Genomic DNA, 21,485 nt, shown 5'->3' with positions numbered 1-21,485 from the left:
GATGATGTCGGGGTCTGTTCCCTTTCTCCGACCTAACTTGACGTCACAGACGTATACCTGATTAGATTTGTGGGGCTGCAAAGAATAGAGCGTAGTTCACGGCAACTCGTACGAGATTAAACTCAACCGTAGAACGTTCCTGCCGTCATGGCGACGTAACGTGTGCTCCAACGGCATGATGACGGTAAAGCTTGCGTGATGAAAAAGAATTTAAAAGTACAAAAAAATAAAATAAAGGCAGCACACACTAACGCGTAAGACTTGAAGGTATACCGAAGCTGCACGCAACTTTCACGACCATCACGACGGTTTTAGTCCACGATTGCGGCCGATTTGCTTCTTCTTCGCTGCCGCAACGACCTTTGCTCCATCGTTGTTGCTGTAAGTGTGAGCTTCCTTCATTTTTTTGGAAGTGTTAATCATTGGACATCACCTTGGAGGGGCGTACTCTATAACGTGTCTTTCTCGCTCCGAGCAAGGGTTCTCGCGATTACGGTGAACGCTGGAGTTTTTTTTTTTTTTTGACAATCTTGGCCAATCTTGCCCAATCTTGGCTTGACAAACGTGGGCCGGGGACGCTGGGCGGTCGCCCGGAGGCATGCACACACGAGCGATCGGCATTGTCATGGTTTTTAACCACCGGGCGGCAGCCGCGAAGCACGCGCTCACGTGCGCTCGGTATTTTTTTGGTATTTTTAACTGCGAACACGAAACTCTAACGATTTGCTAACGAGCTTCGCTGTTAAAAGAGAAAAACGCGGACACAAGAACAAAACAAGGACAGCAAGGCCCATAGAGACAAGCGCGTTGACTGTCGTTCGTGTTTCTTCTTGTGTCCGGGTTTATTTTTAAAGGAGCCATGAAGAGAAAATGCAAGTTGGTTTTATTCGAAAGATTTCGTGTTTTATAGTGCCCCCAGCGCTTGTCCGGATACAAACGGTGCTTTATTCACTGAGAAATTAAACAATTTAGGTTAAAATTTTGATTTTCCCGCTCAATCGTGCGTTTTCGTGGTCCCAAACGACATCACAGGAACCGACCGCTCTGCAGCCTAGAGTACCTTCATTCGCGCATCCGCCGTACAGGGTAGAGACACGTATACGCTGGCGCCGCCATTTTCGGTTGCTCGCTCGCCGCCGAAGCAAGTCATTGGGTCAAAACCGCGCTAAAATTATCGCCGCAACGCGGTTTGCTGAAGAAGTTTGAATCATATTGTCTGTTTCGCGTTGCTAGGTCTCGTGGGAAACGAAAAGAATAACGCGTTGAGCCCGTTGGCCCAATTGCGGCGGCACGGGGCCGTTCAAAGGTTGTCTCCACCCTGTACAGCGGTGTTGGTTTGTTCCCGCGTTTCTTTACGTTCCGTAACCTAGATGGCGCCACCATACCGTGGCAAGCGTTTGGTTTGTTTTTGCCCGCATTTAAACCTGGCTTGTTTTTGTTCTGGGAGAAAATATTCGTTCCCTGAAACAGTGCTCGCTCGACAAATGGGGTCACGTAAGACACCGTTGCTTGCGTCAATCGGCCAGTGTCGTCTGAGACAACCCCAAGCCCCGTAGTGCTGTGCAGCTAAACCAAGCATGCTGTGCGCAGTACGAACAGCAGAACGCATCAGTACTTCTATGTTTACATGTGCTTTCGTAACTTCCACTGTTTGTCCCATCATTCTTATTGCTTTGTAAAGAATGTGCCCTAAATTTAAGCGCAAATCGCTCGTTCGTCTAGTTTGTAAGCTCTACCTAATTTGCGTCTGCTTCTGCCAGCCTCCGCCAATCGCAGAGCTTAGCTCATGTGACATCATAGGTTCTGTTGCGGGAAATGAACTGGTGGGTCGCATGACCATTCCCGTTTTTCCTAATTATGTAGCTTATTTGAGCGAAGTTTACGTTAAAAGTGGTGTCAGTATGATTCTAACGAGACAATCTTTTGAATGAACCAAACTTGTGTTTTCTCTTCATGGCTCCTTTAAGCTCTTCTCACTAATGTCGAAGCAAGTGACCACATAAAGCTTTTGCTAGCAACTTGCTTGTTTTTCGCAAACGTACACGTTTGTGCTTGCTGGGCTTAATGTTCTGGGCCGGATGCAGGAACAGCTTGCGGCAAAGCCCGTTTCGAGTTGAGGAAGGTAGTACTACGAACGCAGCGTGCTGCAGGAAAAAAGTAGCTTTGCAGCCTATTGAAAGCGGCTTGGAATCACATTCGACATGTTACTTGTAAAAACGAAGACGAATAGCGAGAAAGGGGAGGTGGGAAATAATGAATGGGAAACTTTTCCTGGCCAATTCAAGATGGGGTTAGGGAAGATGGGAGGAGACTGCATGCAAAACAGCTTCACCGGCTGCTGTATGCGGGCTTTCCATTAACCAATGCTCTCGTAAAAGAAGTGAAGTCTGGGGATCGGGGTGCCCGGGACCACCGAGCAGAGCGCGTCCCGCCTACAGATGTGAGCGTTTGAAACAACAACAACAACAACAAAAAAAACAGTAGGAAAAAACGTTTTTTTTTGTATTTTTTCCTGCAGGGGAACATTGAAAAAAATTGGCTCCAATCCACGCTCTGAAGGTGGCTGGAAAGCAAAGCTTTAAACGACACACACAACAATTTCCCATGCGACGTCACTTCAATTCACACACGTGGCTCTGCAAAGAGCGAAGCTAGAGATTCTGCCAGCCGTTGCCTGGAATTCGCGCGGGCGGCGTCCCGAACGCAGGAGCGTCAGCAACTGCCGGGCTAGAGCGGCAGACGCCGCCGCCGCTGTAGCCCGGCCGTGCGTCGGCAGAAAATGGAGAGGAGCGTCTTTCGAAGGGTGAGACAGTGGAACCTAGCCATCCTGATGTGCTAGCCTGGGGCTACACCACCGCGCGACACAAGCGAAGACACCGAAACAATTAGGATTGTGAACTTAGTGATTCCCATTTATACCGATTTAAATTAGTTAGTTTATCAAGTTTGAGAATTGCGAGAAAGCTGAGGGAACATCTATAATCGCTATTGATCAGAACCAGTGGCTCATTTCGCCTTTTGTAATACTTCTTAAAACACAACCGAATTGGTATTAACCAATTTAGAAAACGGAGTCCCATTCGTGGCAAGCAGTGCGCAAAAGGTACCATTTCTTTAGCCGCCAGATCTATCTATGGGGTTTCTACATTTTGTTTTCCCGCCCTGCAAACCAATGCTTAACGTATCTTTGCCGTACGACCACCTTATTCCGTAGGGTCCGGGTTACCCAGGAGGTGCTGTCAAACAAGTTAATCAAGCCGCGTGAAGGGAGCGCAATGGACGCGAAGCACACCAGGGGCGGTAATCCCGTGTTTTGTCCCTTTTGTGTCCCTTTCAAAAGTGTCCCTTTTGAGCGAGCCCTGATTGGCTAAAAGCGAACACCCGGATGTGACGCCATGCAAGCACGGTGGAGCTATGAACCGTGGCTACTCGGAGCAGACGATTTGAAACAGACGATTTTTCGTCGCCTTATTGTTGGTTCGCTCGCGGAACAATAAACACATAAAAGATACTCTGATACGGTTTCAGGTCTTTAAATTGCGTTTGCAAGAACAGTTACGGTATTTGAATCAAAGGCCCACTGCTTAACCGGAAGTACGTCACGATGAAGGGGACGCAAAAGGGACGTTTTCAAAAGGGACAGTTACGAGAATACCACCCCAGAACAGGCCAAAAACAACCGTCGCTAAAGCAGACGACAAACCTCTCCCTCGAACGCACCCGCCGGTGCGAGCAGGCAGCTGCGCGCGGGACGCTCTGCCCGGCCAACAACAGGGGCGGTATTCTCGAGTTTTGTCCCTTTTGCGTCCCTTTCAAAAGTGTCCCTTTTGGCGAGCCCTGATTGGCTAAAAGCAAACAACCGGAAGTGACGTAACGCAAGCGCGGCAAACCTACTGCCAACGCTCACTGCTTAACCGGAAGTACGTCACGAGTAAGGGGCGGAAAAGGGACGTTTTCAAAAGGGACAGTTACGAGAGCACCGCCCCAGATAGAGGTCGTGACGTCACAGTCAAAAGTCACGTGGCAAAGACGTTTTTGTCACTTCCTGGGCCGTGGGCCTTTTTTTTTTCACTTTTATCACAAAGGCATGCGCATAGCATCAAGAAGCCATGCACTGCGGTAAGAAGTTTCACCCAAGGCTTCAGCCAAAGCATGTGGAGGCGATGGCCAAAGGCATTGTGTGTGAGCGCTACGGTCGCTTCGCCGTTTTTTTATTGTTGCTATTGCGTCATTTTGCCCCTGGGAATTTGTTCTGTGCCCGATGTGGTTTCTTTCCACGTAGATGATACGGGCGTGATACGTTCTCGTGGCCGGTTACTTAAATCAACGTCGAAGTGTCCCTTGGCGTCGCGTTGTCTGTTTCTCTGAGCCAGCTCACGAATGAAGCCGTCGCCTTGAGCCCTCGCCGGTGAAACGGTGACGACACGACGACACTGATCTTTCCCCTAACAATTGAGGACGAAGTGTGACACCCCTAGTTGTGCGCCCCCATATCCTACAAGACAACAAGTCACGTTGCCGTCAGCAACAACATGCAGCAAAAGAGTTCACCAAGCGAGGATATGCCGTGCTGTGATGCAGCGAATTCAGGGATGTGGAAATGATTGTGTGCATTGGGGTGCCACGCTGGACGTACCACATTCGGCTTGTTATTGCGGTGACAGGTAAATGCGCAAACGAGACGTGGTCGAGCTCACTGTGTTCCGGTACATCTACGAATTCCACGGTGACAGAGAGAGATAAAACCTTTAATGAAAGCTGAAGAGGTCAGTCCCACTAACGGAGAATTTGTTTTATGGTAAAGGCGAGATTAGCCATTGCACTTAGCTTGCTATCGCCCTTGATGTCTGCGCTCTTGATGGCTGAGTGCGATGCTTGCACGGGCAGCAATTTTTTGCAGGTAGCTGTATGATGCGGGCTTCCGAATACAAGTGCCTTACATACATACTATTACATATTGCATACATGCTATTTTACATTGCCTAACTGGTGAAAAGAGCAAACTTTAAATCGTAAATCAGCGGGAAGCTGAATGCATGTAAAGTTTGATAACTGCACGTCGCAGGCCTTATATCTACAGCAAGTGGTGAGCCTGTCTTATATGCACCTCCTGCAGTTGTAACTGCCCTACCTGGCCTAATTGCACCCAGTGATGGTACAGGACGAGAATATTAACAGATAAGCCATTTGCAGTGTCGTGGTATTTTATTGTCCCTCTGTTTTCTTAGTGCAGGAACACACCCAGCTCAGTATCATCACAAACTTAATAAATCAGAGCAAAGCGAAGTTCATCCAGCTGTGAGTGGTCATAGCGCTGTATTCGTATTTTTATGGCGAGCCTTCCCTGACCAAAACACCGTTTCCCGTGGCGTTATACACCCATGACTTATTTCCGAGACCCACTTTGGGTTGCCCATAGAAGCAGCCATTCCACTGAGAGAAGGAAGAGTCACCTATGCAAGGCTTCCCCATCAGGATGCCAATAGTCACCTGTACTCATGCTATTGTCACTCCAATCGCCTTTGGAACTCTCAGCTGTGCATTGGGCTGTCAAAACTGCAAATGCTCAATGCAGGAACACACATGTACACTAGCTCAATCAGCGCAGTGAAGCACTGGGACAGGAAGATGCTTTGAGTCTTCCAGCATATTCATGGTTACTATTCAATATTTCTATCCGGTGATTGCAAAGGCACAGCCTGAATGCTTCTAACCACTTTGCCGACCACACTTTCCCCTCACCATACCAGACTCCTTGCCAAATTACTGCCTTCAGGTCCTTCTGCTTTCTTAAGACTAAAAAATCTCTGCCCTCAAAGTTGCCGATGCATCCGCTCCCTTCCTTGCACTGTTTCCGAGAGGAGGAAGTTTCTCTCCCAAGGCTTCTAGTTAGACTGGCCCTCACACTTTTTCAATCTGGACACATGTAATCGCCTGTCCACTGACATCCATATGCATGAGTCACTAAGTTGTGAATTTTCATAATGTCTTTGCACATTGATAGCAGGTATAGGTTCTGAAGAGTTGACTCTGATGGTATGCTTTGGGGCAACACGTTACGTAAAATGGACTCGGCAAGCCTAAAAAGGCATTTTTAGGGCAACAAAAAGCCAATTTAGACACGAATATAAAAATAGGCCCTTATAGGCACTATCAACAATTGATTAATTTAATTCCTGTAGTTCGTGCTTATATGTTGAACAATGTTTACAGGGACTCCAGGGAAAAAAATGGGAATTTTGCCTAAGGTTCCGATCTTTAGTTATACAAAAATGGGAATTTTGCCTAATGTTCCGATCTGTAGTTATACATAAATGGGAATTTTGCCTAATGTTCCGATCTGTAGTTATACTTTGTGCATCAGGGCATGAGCTGCGTCACAAATATTATCATGTGCCTGTGTATAACTGTTTTGTGTGCTGGAACTTGCTTTTTTACTGATGTTCGCATGGTTTCTGTATATACACGATTGTACTTTACCAGCAATACTTCGTTGCACTTGTTCCTGTCATCCTTTGTCTCTTGTCAAAATTTTGCCTGTATATATGCGAGTGTATCTTACCAATAAATCCTAGTTGGAAGTAGCACTTGGTCATGTCATCCTTCTTTGTACCATCCAAATTTTGCACTTTACACGTGTGAAGTCGCCCAAAAGTTCACGTCGGTCAGCTACATGAGAGACCCGGTACATCACCCACTAAAAGTCTGCAGGCTTCACCTAATAATTAGGCCGTAAGCTACAAGTGAGACTAAAACTAGCCATCCAGAGTTAACATCTATGGAGAAAAAGCGAGTAGGTAGTATAATGCACAGAAGAAATTGGAAAATATATGAGGCTGTTTGGGCACAACTTTTTATTGCAATTGAATTTCCTGAAAAAAAAAAGTCAGTGTTGGGTGCAACAGGGCCTCAGAACACACGTTGTCTTCAATGTTTGTTTCAGTGAAGTTTTTTCTGAGCCGACATCACAAGCACAGAGTCAGGTAACGGCACTGTATATCAAAACTATCATGCATGGTGGTGTGGCTCCTATACTCGATAAAGTGAAAAGGCTTTATTAGAAGAGAAAAACTGCATGCAGTGCCCTTAGAGAAAATAAATATCTTCATTCAGTGGTTTCTGCTTCACGTAATGGGAATGCACTGTCCCATTATAACTGCTGAAGGTGGTACAAAAACAATTCAGCTATTATCAACACACCCACTGAAAAGAAAGTGCTGGTGATCCCTTTTACACTCCTGTGTCTGACGTGTTTGAGGTGTTTGCAGCACATTGTGGCAGATTTTAATTTTTGTCCCCAGTGCAAATTACAAAAGGCACAAATTGCGCCTCGTTGAATGTTATGTGGTGCTTTTGAATGGACTATGTATTAGGGGTGGGCGATTGATCGATCAGCTTTCCGTTTAATGCTTTAGTTGCGATTAATTTTTTATTCGGTCGAAGTCATGCGAGCAAACCGAAACAGGAGTGCCGCGTTGAAAGTGTGTGCATGCCGAGGACCATATTTGCGTTCAAATAACCTGCATGACGTTACAACAGAAAACAATGCAAGTATGCTCAGAGATGATAGCAATTAAAACTGTTGGGACGGAGAAGCATTTTATTATTATTATTATTATTGTTGTATGGATTCCATTAAAATATTATTTTTGGTCATTTTTCTTTCGAAACCAACACTACCGATTAATTGATTAATTAACAGATTAAAGCTAGCCAGTTCATCGGAATAAAACTTTTAACCGACGCCCAGCCCTACTATGTATGCAAACTACATCTTGGCTTTATTCAAAAGGTCAAACAGTGTACATCGTTACTACAATATTGTTGTATCGTTTTTTTTTTAAATTTGTCATATCTTTCTGAAAAAAAAAACATGAAAAAAGCTTGTTTTTTCGCAACCCTCAAAATTTTATGGAAACTTACATCTCTGGTCCTGCCATACACATTCTCCAACTCTCACACCGCCGTAAATCGATGGCGGGTAGGTTTGTGTTACGTGTCGCGGTCTGAGCTTGTCACAAGTTGGCACAGATGTGCAACTTCGTCTGCAAAGCGCGCAAGAAGCAATGGTGTGGCAACGAGCACGCCACTCGCTTTGTCGAGTTGGAGTGTAAGTGCAATGTAGGTGTGAGGTATACCTTTATCGCACGGGAGAGACGACATGGGCCAAACTATGACCGCTACCCAAATGACAGACTCAAGGAGCTCAGAGCAGTAGTTAGAGAGAGATAGGGAGAGATAAAAGGAGAGAGAGACAGCGAGACAGAGCGAAAGAGGCGGAAGGAGAGAGACAGCGAGAGAGAGAGAGAGAGAGAGAGAGAGAGAGAGAGGAAAGAGAGAAGGAGAGAGAGCAAGACAAAGAGAGCGAGCGAGAGAGAAGTGAGAGTAGGAGAGAGAGAAGTGAGAGAGAGAGAGAGAGAGAGAGAGAGAGAGAGAGAGAGAGAGAGAGAGAGAGAGAGAGAGAGAGAGAGAGAGATTGAGAGAGAGAGAGAGAGAGAGGCTTTTATGAGGGCCTCCGTAGTCCTCATATTGCAGAGTACCTTTAGTGACGTCTTCAAGCCGGCGCCCGATGTACGCCGCCAATGACCTTTGCTCTTCGCTGGTGCTTTTTTCGGCCAGCCATTCTGTGTTCGGTGTGTTTGTAGGCTTGTGCAGTTGCTGTCGGGTCTGCAGGACACTTGGCTGAGCATTGCCGCGGGTGCACAACGTGCTAGTCTGCTTTCCAGAAGACATGTGTCCATCGCAACTTTTCCGCGCAGAGAAGAAATTCGTGAAGCTTTTTGCGTTCTGCACGAGGTCAGTAAGTGCATAAGCACTGCCCCCCTGGCCCTCGCGGATGAAGTAATTAAAAAAAATCGTGCACCCCTCCGTCAAACGACGACGATGGTTGAACGCGAAGCTTTCTCGTACAGGCTTGACAATTTATGTGGGGCATCGTTTCTTATATATTAAACTTTACGTGGAACACACGTTGCTCTTAAATAAGAGGAACTATTTTGTAGAAAGTTCCTCTGACGAAGGGGAACCTATCTGTAACGAGATTAAGGTTGTAGAAGAGTTCTTTAATTAACAAAAAAATCGGGGAAGCTTGCACCCACGCCCAAGCCTTAAATGGCGGAGCTATTGTTGGTAAGCATTGCCGGACACGTAGTTAAGTTTCAGTATCATCGTTTATTTGCAAAGTTACCGTGCTAGTAATCATCGTAATATGCATCGAAGAGGTCGTCGTCTTCACGGCGAGTGGTGGATGCAAAGTCATCCTCAGCATTGTAGACTTCCACCAGCTCTTCGTGATCGACTCCAGGCAGCGGTGGCGGGATCTGCAAGTCGTCTCGGGAAGGATTGGCCCACTCGTAGCCATGATTCCAATTATCCATAATGGCTTCTTGAGAATGCGGCGGCCGCGGTGACCTCTCCAAATCAGGTGTCTTGTCACCTTTGGCATTAGCGCTGAAGTTTTCTTAAAGGGCCCTGAAAGGCGTTTTGAGCACACTAAATGAACTAGCGCAATCGTTAGATTGGATCGTCAACGTCACCTGTGCCTAGTATTACTCTTTTACGCGCAGCGGAAAGCTCACACTTTTGTTGCAAAGTTTGTCGCTTTTTTCTCACCCTTCCCTTCGTGTTTTTGGACGCCGCCATCTTCACATGTCTACGTCATCGATTCCCAGATGTTCGTCATGAGCTAGACATCCTGCTATTGGGCGGCTTTTTCACGCACTTCCGGCAAAGAGATGAGTCGTCTGCTCAGCGTCGGCTCGCCGGCTGATCTGCCAGCGGTGGAGCTTTTCTTTTTCTTCTTGCTGGAGCCACTGCGCGGGGCAGGGAATCGGCGGTCGCCGCCAGGCACGCGCTCACAAGCGCACGTCATTTTCCCACTCTTCAGGGTTTTTGCCATTTTATTTCTCTAATGCCACCGAGCGTGCCGGGGACGCTCGGCGGTCGCCGCGAGCGCTTACGACAGCTCGGCATTTTCTGAGCATTTTTTTCCTGAAACGGCGAACTTACGGCTTGCCAAACAGTTCGATCCGCTGTTAAAACATGAATGGTGTTAGACGGCGGTAAAAACAGTGTCAAAGTCAGGCGAAATAAAAGTAAAAAAAATCTGCAGAAATTCATAGAATCGTCTAATAATGCGTAGCATTCCTGATCCGCTTGTCTTGAGCGTGATTTCTCAACAGCCAAATTTTTTGGTTTTTCAAAATTCTGTTCGATTAATTGTCCCCATTTACGCTATTATAACGATTACAGACGGAACTTTCACCATATCTAATTTTTTGCAGAAATGCGGCGTTATACACGGTCCTGGCTGTAAGGGTACTAGGCAAATGATGCTAAGCATAAATAGTCATAAAGATGTCTTCTCCTGCTGTTACAAGAGCAATAGGAGGAGAAGATCCCAAGAGATCACACGCGAGCAGTACGAACACGGGAAAACTGAATCCGATTGAGCAAACTTGAACTGCGTCCATTGTTATGTGACGGTGTGGGCGCGCGCGTGTGCGTGTGCGTGTTGTATAGAAAGATAGAGCAAGAAAACGACCCAGCCAATAACCGCTTTTCGGTTTAAGGGCACTTCAATCAGAACTGAGTCAATGAGAAGTAGGATAGATATACGAGAAGACAGAAAGCAAGAACGATGTGGAATACGGGAGAGGGAAGGAGGATAGCGTGAGGGGGAGGAGGGGGTAGGAAAGGGTGTTGCGAGGCAGGAACGGTAAACGGCTATCGTCTTTCGACGACATTCGCAGCGAAGCCCGCAGATACGCGGCCAATCTTTCGTGCTGCTGCGTCACTGGCTCCATCTAAGCTGAGAGCCAACCGAGATTGCGGCCGAGATTGTAAAGGGACCCTGCAACACCTTTTTCAATTGTTTCAAATCTTAAATGCTTGCGGAACGTAGTCAACCAACACATCCAGCATTATAGTTTAATTGGGTCGCAAAGTACCTCAGCCAAAAATTACTGCTCTATATCAGATAACTTAAAAACTTGCTCAAAAGATTTTCCCCTCTTTTCCGGCCCCGGCGTTCTTCGACCGCTCGAATGACGTCATTACAGTGGCGCAGCGGCTGTTGGCCGGCTTTCCTTAAGTTGTGGCAATAACGCCTCCTTAAAAAGAAAGCCACAGAAGCAAAGAAGAAACGCTACGCGTATCTGGTGCGACGAGCGAATCACGCAGTGGCGTTCAGTGCTGGTGAAAACTATAGCTTTCGCAGTGCTTCCAGACGCGAAGGAAAGAGTGAGAACGTTTGTCGGAAGCGTTCCTACCAACATTTCCGCCCATATAGATTTCTGAATTTATAGATTGGTTTGTATCCTGCGCAGAGTCTGCGATTTGTCAGCGTTGAGACCGCCTTGTGGCACGCGAAGGATTATGTTCTTAGGCATGGGAAGTAGAGACGCTTTTGATATTCTTCAGGAAGGGGAGGTCGGAAGGAGCACGGTATGTGAGTTCGCGTTGTTCTTAATCAGCAGCCTTGATTTCTTCCAGACCCTCCCGACCTCGTGTCCATGTAATTTCAACTTGCTTCGTCGTGAAAGGGAGAGCCTTTCCGAGGCATTTAGGAATTTCTTCCGTAATGACGTTTCAAATGCTGTGATGAGGGCCTCTAATGATGCTTGTGCTTCTCTTTGGTAGTTTCGCTAGTTGGATTACTGAGAGGACGGTTCCAATTTCCGCTTGTTCTGTTGCTGTGTGTGGAGGAGGGTCACGCAGCCATGACAACTGCCATGGTATAGTTGACTGCGACGATTGTTGCCTCAGTACCTTTGCACATTGCGACGTCGATATATGCTGTGTTTGCATGGTTTTGATGCTTTAATTAAAGGAATCTGATCCGGGCTTTTCGTTTGTCTTTGTGTAGGCCTGGATATAGTGATTTCTGTTGGGACGGGTTTTTATGGGTGGTCGCTGAATCGATGACGCGTCTGTATCATGACATCCACTTCTTTCTACGCGCGGGGGGAGGGTGGGATCCATCATATATACCATTGCCCGTCCAGATTTACTTTAGCAGCCGCTTCATCCGTGCAAGGAGAGTGGCTTCCCTGGTGTCTTCAAAGGTGTTATACAGACTCAGGAACTTTTTGAAGACCGTGAAGAGAGAGAGAGAGAAATAATTATTTATTGGAGAGTTTAGCTCCAACCCAAACAGGGGCTGGCAACTCCAGGCATTGGAGTATACAAAAGGTACAATACTTGCCCTAAGGAACCACAAGGGGTTAGATTAAGTACATTGAGACAGCAGCGGATGGAAGATGCGCACTCAGTTACTTGCTCTGTGTAGTACACAAGCACACCCATATTTTATATATATATATATATATATATATATATATATATATATATATATATATATATATATACAAAGTAAGAAACCTCGGTAACAGCAACAGCGGAGGGTTTATTTCGACTATTTCGACGTTTCGACTTCGAGACAAGTCTTCTACAGTCTTCTACCTGTAGAAGACTTGTCTCGAAGTTGAAACGTCGAAATAAACCCTCCGCTGTTGCTGTTACCGAGGTTTCTTACTTTGTATATATATATATATATATATATATATATATATATATATATATATATATATATATATATATATATATATATATATATATATATATATATATATATATATATATATATATATATGTATATATATATACATGATTATTTTTACAGCAGTTGAATATAGTTTTAAAAAATACCAAGAGAACTATACACATCTATATACAGACGACATCCACGTCGCGACACAGATAGCTTCGCCAATATACATAACACCCTTGTGTGTTTCCACACCCATTTCAGAGCGTTTCAGAGGAAAGTGCACGTATTTAATAGTGTTCACACATCTTCGTCATTTGAAAAAAATCCCTTAAGGCAAGGAAGGCTTTCGTTTGGTTGAGTTTGGAGGTTGAGGGCTGCCCTATAAAAACGGCGAAGCTGTCCAGTAAATCGTTATTTTGCGTGTCCGCAGTTTAAAAAACCAAGAAAATGAAGAGCGCTCGGGTGTGCGTGCCTCACGGCGGCCGCCCAGCGCCCCCGGCGCACGTTTGTCACGCGAAGCACATCCACTTTGGAAGATTAGCCAACATTGGCCCAAATCGTTGTAATCGTGGTAACACTTGCTCGGAGCCAGAAAGACTTCAAGGAAGCTCACACTTATAGCTGCAAAGACGGAGTAAAGGTCGTTGCGGCAGCGAAGAAGAAGCGAATCGGCTGCAATCGTGGGCTTCAACCGTCGTGATGGTCGTGAAGGTTGCGCACAGATTCGCCAGCTTCAAGTCTTAAGCGTTAGTGTGAGCTTCCTTCTTTTTTTTGTGTGTGTAGGTGAAGGCGCTAATTTGGTTTTCTTCGGTGATGGTAAGTTTGAGGCAGGCACGGCAGGCTGTACGATATCCGGTTCATAATCAGTGCATGCATGGGTGTTTTTATTTCCTCTTTCACTTGTGCTGCATCCCAGGATAGGTGTTTTACAATGTGAGCAAATTCGTTAAAGATTTTCCGTATTTTGGCAATTGTGAGAACGGTTCTGCCGCTTCTCAGTAGGGCCATCCCGAGAAATTTTTCCGTGAGTTATCTCGGGGATGATGTGCTTAAATATTTTTGGTGTTGTTTTTATGTTGGCCGCCACGGCAGTTTCGTAAAGTGAATTAAAAATTAGTGTAATTAAGCGCTATGAACAGGGTTTTACTTCTTCCTAGGAGGCATTTCAGTACGTTTCTGCTCCTAAGACTTTTCTTGGTGTTTGAGACCCTGGCGATAATATTCTGCCCACCCCCTGTTTAGTTATGTGATACAACGTTGGTGCTGGCACTGGTTGCGATGGGAGAGCCGCTTTGGTGTGAGGGCGTCAGTTGCGGGCATGGCCATGCATGGCAACGGTCTGCCGAGCATTTTACGACCAACAGAGCGTATAAGGAACTTCCCAGGCACGGAGTCTGTTGTATTTGCGTATGTTTTATTTCATCTCGGCCGCACTATCATTGTACTTTACACATATCAGTTGGCGCTGCGCGTATTACAGATTCAGGTGAGCCTTGGCATCTGCCTGCCTCAGTTGTAGCTTCCGGTTGGCAGCGATGAAGCCTCTCCGCGGACGCTTGATGAGCACGGCTGATAGCGGATGGCTAGCAGGAACGGTATAGTCGAAAAATGAGCCTAATAACGCTATCGCATTAAAAAAAAAAACATTCGACGTATGCATGCATGTCGAATGCATGAAATGAAGTACACAAATTATAAATGAATGAGACATTTATAGGATGGACTAAGCTAGCACTCGATATACGTGGCTGGGGATCTTTGGGAGAAGCCTTCGCCCTGCAGTGGAAACAACCAGGCTGATGATGATGATGATGATGATGTTACTCTAAACGCGATTTTATAAATGAATTTTCGAAATTAACGACCCAGTTTGAACTGCACACGCAGTTTCCCCGACGCATACTGCTTTCTCAATTTTAAAAAGACCGCGATTTAACGAAATATTTCGCTCCGGTCGCTTGGCTTCGTTCTACCAGAGTCCTTCAATGCTTTACGTAAAGCATTGAAGGACTCTGGTTCTACCGATAATAAATGTATTCTCCAAAGGAAAACAAAGGACACCATGCACATTTCATTATGATGCACATGGTCACAGGTTTTGGTCCGTCCGTCTGTCCGTCTGTCCGTCTGTCTGTCTGTCTGTCCGTCTGTCTGTCTGTCCGTCCATCCGTCTGTCCGTCCATCCGTCCGTCTGTCCGTCTGTCCGTCTGTCTGTCTGTCTGTCCGTCTGTCTGTCTGTCCGTCCATCCGTCTGTCCGTCCATCCGTCCGTCTGTCCGTCCGTCTGTCTGTCTGTCTGTCTGTCTGTCTGTCTGTCTGTCTGTCTGTCCATCTGTCCGTCCGTCCGTCTGTCTGTCTGTCTGTCTGTCTGTCTGTCTGTCTGTCTGTCTGTCTGTCTGTCTGTCTGTCTGTCTGTCTGTCTGTCTGTCCCCCTATTCGGCCATCCGACCAAAAGTTACACGAATCCTTGAACAAGAAGTTTACACAGCCAAAACCATTCCAAGCCACTCCCGACATCATGCGTGGTATAGCAAACCGCTTCAGCCTTGAGACCACCGCCGTGAGTTACATTCCTGTCGCTCAGTGCAGGCAAATTACATTTTACATAAGTGAGTTTGGTTGAGATGTTACTATAAAAGCATAATAAAATGTATGTGCTCGGTTACACAAGTTCCGAGCCCTCCCCGTTTCCGGCAACTGTTTTCGCATCATTTCCAATTTATTGTGAGAAAACTCATTTGATCAAAATTGCTTTCAGCTATCGCTGTGAGCATCAGGGCCCGACTGTAGAAGACATGAAATGGTTTGAGCAGAACACATGCGAGCGTGCGCGCCTGCGTGAGCCCTACGTCGCGCTGTCGCCGTCGTCGTCGTCATCACTATCATCATCATCGCCATCGTAGTCGTCGTCGTCATTACCATATTTATCACCATCATCATTAGCCTGTATGAGTCCACTGCATGACGAAGGCTTCTCCCATTTTCCTACATCCATTCCTGTCTTGTAACTACCTCAGTCCCTTGTTCGCACCCGAATTTTGACAACGGAGATGTTGTACAAGCCGTAATTTCGCCGTTGCAGGAAAAAATACCAAGAAAATGCGGAGCTGAAACCGCCGAGCGTTCCGGGCACGCGCAGTGGCTTTAGCAAGGACAAAGAAAACTCAAGCGCTGTCGTGAAGTAATGCTTGACATGAGGAGCATGGCGATATCGCTGCATATGGACTACTACTAGCGCGGTGCAAAGCGACGACGGAACATGTGAATAAACAATTGCGAAATTGTACAAATGCGTGTTGATGTGTCCTTCAGAGCTCACGTATAAAGAAACCGTGCAGCTTCGCTATGCTCCAAGCCTTGCGCGACTTGGTGCAAGCTTCGCCAGCTGAGCTGGTGGCAGTCTACAATGCTGAGGATGACTTTGCGTCCACCGCTCACCGCTAAGAAGACGACGACCTGTTCGGTGCATATGAGGACGATTACTGGCACCGCAACCATGCAAATGAGCAGTGATACTGAAACTTAACTATGTGTCCGGCAATGCTCACCACAACAGCTTCGCCATTCAAGTGTCGCGCGTGAGTGTGAGCTTCCCTGAATATTTTTTTTTTAATTGATCGCTTCACAGAGTTAATATTCTTCTACATCTGCTCCCGCTTCTTATCTCGAACGCATATCTAACTATTGCATTTGCCGCTTTCTAAGTTTTCGAGATCGAACGCATGTTCTACAGCGTCTTATGTGCAATCATTAGCACTCGGCTACGATTCGTTGCCGATAAGAGCGATAGGCATCACTGCGAGGTTTGAGAGTTACAAATTGAGAGTCTGCATGCGTGAATGCGCGACCAAGCGACATAAAAAAGGCTTCAAGCTGAGAAGGTTCAGAAAATGCGAAAACATTTATTTACGCTATATTTCCTTTGAAATTTTGAACAAACAAAACGGAGGAAGCTCACACCAACGCGTATAAGACTTGAAGGTAACGAAACTGTGCGCAACGTTCACGACTATCACGACGGTTTAAGCCCACGATTGCAGCCGATTTGCCATATTCTTCGCTGCCGCGACGACCTTTACTCCATCTTTGTTGCTATAAGTGTGAGCTTCCTTCACTTTTTCGGAAGTAATAATCATTGGACATCACCCCGGAGGGGCGTATGCTATGACCTGTCTTTCTCGTTCCGAGCAAGTGTTGCCACGATTACGGCGAACGCTGCACGTTTCTTTTTGGCTAATCTTGGCCAATCTGCCTAAGTGGGTATGCTCGGCTTGACAAACATGCGCGAGGCACGCACACACGAACGCTAGGCATTTTCTTGGTTTTGTCAACTGCCGGGCGGTCTCCGCGATGCCCGCGCTTACGTGCGGGCACTCAGCAATTTCTTGGTATTTTAAACTGCCGACACGAAAAATTACGATTTGCTAAAGAGCTTTGCTCTTAAAATGATCGCGCTCTTAAAGTGATCCCGCCTGCACTTTTTAAATGTCGTATAGACGGTATGGCCTAGCCAATGGTAAGGAAGTATTTGTTCACCGCATTCGCCTCAACGCCGCTTTCACCACAAGACGCGGCGAGTTACCTCCACTCTCTGCCACGCTTGTAGTGTTTGTGAGGACATTTAACCCGTAACATGTGCGTGCCTCTGTTTCGATACACCACGGCTGATCATGAAGACTGCTTTGGGGCTGCCTGTTGATGCGCGCCTGAAACTCAGCGACGTCATCTGTCCATGGAACTCGTCTGCACCAGTGACACGAGCTACGAGGACCTTGGTGTCTTTTCTATGTGACTGCGGCTAACTAAACAAAAATCTGTGAACGTTTCCCTTAATCGTACTCCCGTGCGTGTGTTGCGTGCGCGTTCCTCCTTCTGTGAGTGTTTGTGTGTGTTTGTTACTGAATTTATAAGTGTTTGTGTGCGTTTTTGTGCGTTCGCGTGTTTCGCCCATTTTCGTCATTTTCATTTCCTCGCAGAGTAGTAGCAAGCCAAGCTCGCTACCAGGCCGACTTCTCTGTACCATTAAAGGTGTCCCTTACACAAACCTCCACGCATCAACAAAGACGGCTAAGGTGTTTGTGCATGTATTGAGTGTTGGGAAGCTTTTCCTTGCGACTTGCAATTACAAAATGTGAAGGAGAAAGGACAGGACAGTACAGAAAAGGCAGAAATGATTAACCATGAGACGAGTACGGCTGGCTAACCCCAAACATGAGAAGCGGCAAAGCAGGGATTGAAAGAGAGAAAGGGTATATCAAAAGATGGGGAACGCAGCTTGAGGAGCGAGAGAAGAACGAGCAAAGGTAACTACAAAGAAAAAAATTAGCAGTGGCTTAGCTCGGCTATGCCAGGATATACGTAGCGTGAGCCAAGGTTCAGCTGGTTGTTCTTAGCTTTCCTGGTTGTCTAGGATCAGCTTGACTATCATTCTCACTGCTGCATCAATGACACACACACACACACGGTATACTCATTATGTGACATATGTATAATTATCCAGCGGCTCCGGCACAGCGTCACCAATCGCCCCAGAGCTGAGCTGGTTCCACAGGCGCCCGCCGGTGTTGCTGCGACGCACGAGCCACCGGTTCCACACCCGGCCACCCCTCGCATGATCATCAAGTGGACAAGGTGCTTCGTGCGGAACAGAGGTCGGCGAAGACGTTGGGCACGTGGGGTGTGTGAGAGACGCCGGGCAGCGAACAACGTTCTGTGCGCTGTGTGACGTCACTGCTGCAGCACGGCTCACCATGAGCCACGCGAAACTGCTCAACCTCGGCCAGTGTAGCTCACGCTACAAAACCATGGACGATAAAAATGACTAATACCCGTGCTACACGAGCGTTCCGCAGGCCTTTGAGTCGAATGTCATTTGACTGAAATGGCACATGTTAGCCTCTACACGATGTTTTCCAATGGTTGAAATGCCATTTGAGTTAAAGGAACACCACCAACCACCTTTGACTTTCTCAAAAGCCTTTGAAACGCGAACGGTCGTACTCTCTGGAGCAGTTTCCAAATTCCCTAATTACGAAAACAATTACTTACGAGTAATATTGGAGTTTAAAGAGCAAAATCTTCATAATTTCTCACTTGTTTTTGTTTTCTATCACTCGCTCTACGATCACAAGGTAACTTGGTACTTTCAACACCGGCGCTGCGAAAGAAAAAAAAAAATGTCCGTCAGTGCATTTTTTTTGTGCACGCTTGTAGATTGTTATCAATTTGATCGCTAACAACTATTTTTTTCTTTGCTCATTTTAAATCTAAAATTAAATTTTTGTCAATAAGGGAACAGGGCAGCAGTGGCCACACCAAAACACGGCGGGCTAACTCAGAAACTTTCAACTGTGTTTGAGAATTGTCGCGTAAATCGGCGGAACTCCTTCCAGTTTGAATGGCATTTGAAATTTCGAAGGTCATTCGACTGAAATGTCCTTTCAAGCGTTCGTGTAGCACAGGTATAAAACAAAATGAGTAAAGTGGCAGAATGGGCGAATGAAAGGTGGCTCACAGTGCCACAACAATTGTTAAGACAAGCCTGTGGAAAGCCTGTGGACTTTAATGACGAAGTAAAAGATTCGTGAGGTTTTGGGATCGCGATGGGCAACGCCGGTGACATCAAATAGTCTGCGCTGCAAACGGCTGGTTGTCGAGCTTCCGGGGTGCGGTTGACAGGTAATGCTCCTACGTTGCAAACCGGGCATACTGGCACAAGAGGTGTTCTGCTTCTTAGTAGATAAACGGAGGCGGACCTGGTGTGCGGTTTTCGTCTCATTTGCTGGGTTGGCGGTGAGCGAAAGTTTGAAAAGCTTGGTGTGCGAGGCAATGAAGAAAGCTGTGCTATAATACATTTATGACATTGAAAATGGGGCCCCTGCGACAGGGTGTCTTTGCAATGCTCAGCGAGTCAATGATAAGCAAACCCATTTTCGATTACACCCTATCCACTTTCATTGACAATCCTCTCCGTATATTAATAACTGTACAAGTCGCGCTCAAATGAATAAAATGAAGTGTGTTTGGGTTGCGCGTGTAATGAGAAGAACTGGTGACAGGTGGGGTATTGAGGTAACCGAGTGGTTACTGAGATACGGGAACAGAAGTATACAGGAAGACTAGTAACTCGATGGAAGGATGAGATTAGAAGATTTGGAGGCACAGAGTGGACTACGGCATCGCAAGATAGGAACGCCTGGAGGAACAATTGGTCCTGCATGGACACAAACATGATGACGATGACGACAACGACGATTATGATTAAATACCAGCCACCTGGCTCTACGCTCCCTAAACAATCAAACCCAAAGCAAATGCAAAATAAAAGTAACATCAATATTTCGCAAGCCAGCAGCGTAAAAGGTGGCAACTATTCTTTTTGCTCACAACGTTGCCATGCCTGGAACTCAGAGTATTGTCGTTGGCCGTCGTGACTAAGCAATACGGTCACGCGAGTGAGGTAGGCATGCCGATGGTGTTCCTTCCGATGTATCGACAGAGAGTCCCTTCTATAGATGTCTTTCTATTACATGTTTGAGCTGCAACCCTTCCCATGGGGCAAGTATTTTCTGCAAGCGAAGTATTTAAGGGCTTCGCCGTGTGGCAAGGGTAGTGAACTTTTTAGCCGTCGTTTTAAGAGTTGTGTATTTACGACTTCAGGCAACCAATGATGTAGCCAAGCGCTGCAAAGTCTTTTCTTAGTTGTACCTTTAGCTCTGTTTCTCGTCTTCCAATGCCATGCAAGAAATGACTTATTTCACTTCGTAGTAACTGGCACTGCCAGTTTTACGCAATCCCGTTATTTTTCACAGCGGAGCTCGTTGCTCAACGTCTCGAAGTTGGCGAAGATTGTTGGCTACGCGCGCAAAACTACGAGCACTGCGTTTCCGCATTGATCCAACTGTTTGCCGACGTCCCGCCAAAAAAGGTGCAAAATTCATGCAGCTTACCGATTACCATGACAACGCCCAGAAGCAGTTGATATAATTTCAGTCTCACTCTCGGCATGTCTCTTTGCGTCTGGGCGACCCGGTCGAGTTGACAGTTCTGCTTCGTCTATGACCACTCGTTGGCGACTTCATCTGGTTGTCTCTCTTCTACGCTTATCATGAGCTAAGTGTTCATCTCTGCTTTGTCGACGACGACGAACTCCTATTCTTGCAAGCTTCGAAACTAAATACGTTGTCAACACGGCATTCCACTGCGGTTGATTTTGTTCGAAGGTTGGCACGAAGGAACACTGTCTGCAATTGCACGAGGCACTTTACCGAAACGACCACCTTCTGCTGCGACGTGGTCGTCGAAGCAGACGACACAGTTCTGTGGGGTTTAGCTTAAATTTTCAGAGCAGAAAGGGGGATAATGTAGTATTGCAACTGTCGCTTGGGTATCACATCGCGAAGTCGACACGCCGATGAATGTGGTGGGGTCGAGCCTACATCAATCCGGAGTACAAACACAGTCGGTGGTGCTTCCACGCGATACTTCGCAACACAAGGGAAACAGATGACGTCATTTATTCACGATGCTGACGCACGTACCAGCTTTGTCTAGCGCGCAGTACAAATCACTGTCTGATATGCCGTCTCAGCAATGCCGTCACAACAGCCGTACGAGCACCATCGCTGCATGTGGTCCTGAAGGGCGGAAAAACACCAAACCTTATCTAAATACACTCCGCTAGTGAACCTAAAGTGTCTTGGGCCAAATATACGACTCAACGTTTCTGCGCAATGACACCGTCGTCTGCTCTGTGCACTGTCGTCTGCGTGCTCGCGCGCGCTGCGTAGGCGCCTTCGTAGCAGACGACGCTGAGCGTCGCACTGTCGTCTGCTGCCACACGTTACTCGGTTTTCGCGCGCTAGCAGCGCCCCCGCGTTTCCATGACGATGACTACACCGAAAAACAAAAACAAAAACAAAAAAAGTCGAGAGAAG

General features: G+C 46.7%; 1 long non-coding RNA gene across 1 annotated transcript in view; it reads right to left on the bottom strand.

Annotated features, from left to right (window-relative positions):
- Positions 1-21,246, bottom strand: part of LOC144161859 (uncharacterized) — a 202,382-nt gene extending 181,136 nt beyond the window's left edge. The window contains exon 1 of the long non-coding RNA XR_013320506.1: positions 20,499-21,246. This is a non-coding gene — a long non-coding RNA (uncharacterized LOC144161859). The remainder of the gene's footprint in view (positions 1-20,498) is intronic.
- Positions 21,247-21,485: the final 239 nt, after the last annotated feature.

The sequence above is a fragment of the Haemaphysalis longicornis genome, unplaced genomic scaffold (genome assembly GCF_048455015.1).
Source record: "Haemaphysalis longicornis isolate Haplotype H1 unplaced genomic scaffold, Haemaphysalis longicornis Haplotype H1 scaffold_12, whole genome shotgun sequence".
NCBI classification, from domain to species: domain Eukaryota; kingdom Metazoa; phylum Arthropoda; class Arachnida; order Ixodida; family Ixodidae; genus Haemaphysalis; species Haemaphysalis longicornis.
The sequence above is the reverse complement of the archived record's forward strand: the minus strand, read 5'-3'. Positions and strand labels throughout refer to the sequence as shown.